Source organism: Cyphomyrmex costatus, unplaced genomic scaffold (genome assembly GCF_001594065.2).
Source record: "Cyphomyrmex costatus isolate MS0001 unplaced genomic scaffold, Ccosl1.0 scaffold418, whole genome shotgun sequence".
NCBI lineage: Eukaryota > Metazoa > Arthropoda > Insecta > Hymenoptera > Formicidae > Cyphomyrmex > Cyphomyrmex costatus.
In genome coordinates this window covers 20,352-21,201 of record NW_017278405.1, presented here as the reverse complement: position 1 = coordinate 21,201, position 850 = coordinate 20,352, and positions in this window count along the sequence as shown.

Sequence of the window (850 nt, the reverse complement as noted above, 5' to 3'; positions counted from 1 at the left end):
AAATATCATAAGCTTACAGCGCCGTATCATCCTTCGACAAACGGCCAAGCAGAACGATACGTATAAACCATCAAGAATGCTTTAAATACGATGTCTACTACTCAAGGGACCATACAACGGAACACAAACCAATTTCTGCAACAATACCGTAAGTCTCCACACGCGACAACAGAACAGCCTCCTGCTAAACTCTTCTTAGGCCGCAATATACGAACTCGGTTAGACTTGGTCCGACCTGATAATATGTACACCAAAATGAAGGAGAAACAACTACAGCTTGATCCTTCATCTAGATCATTTAAACCGGGACAAACAATTTATTTCCTCTCGAGTAATCCTCGGATGGATAAATGGATTCCAGGCATAATCGTTATCAGGCTAGGAGATCTTCATTATGAAATAGAATACGCTAGTAAACGATTTAAGCGACATGTAGACCAGATTCGCGCATTCATCAGTAAGGAACCAGAATGTTCAACTGATCGCAATCTAACACAAACTGAAGAAACGCAACCTAGCGTACCCCGACGAGTTCATTTCTATGGAGATAAACCACAAGTCATCCCGAATGAAGCAGTGGGTTCTACGACTCCAAATCCACAGTCAAAGATGGTGAAGTTACCATCGACGCCAGCCCACTCAACAATCAGATCGCAAGAGTCGTCACCAGAACTATTTTTTACACCACCAGTTATACCACGTAGGTCGACTCGATCTCGTCATCCTCCTAATAGATATGTTCCAAGTTAATTCTGTTTTCTTTTGTAAGGAGGGAAGAATGTTATGTATGAATATGTTTTTCTGTAAACCGTAATCGTAATATTTCGTTTAGCTATAGTTACTTATTTCG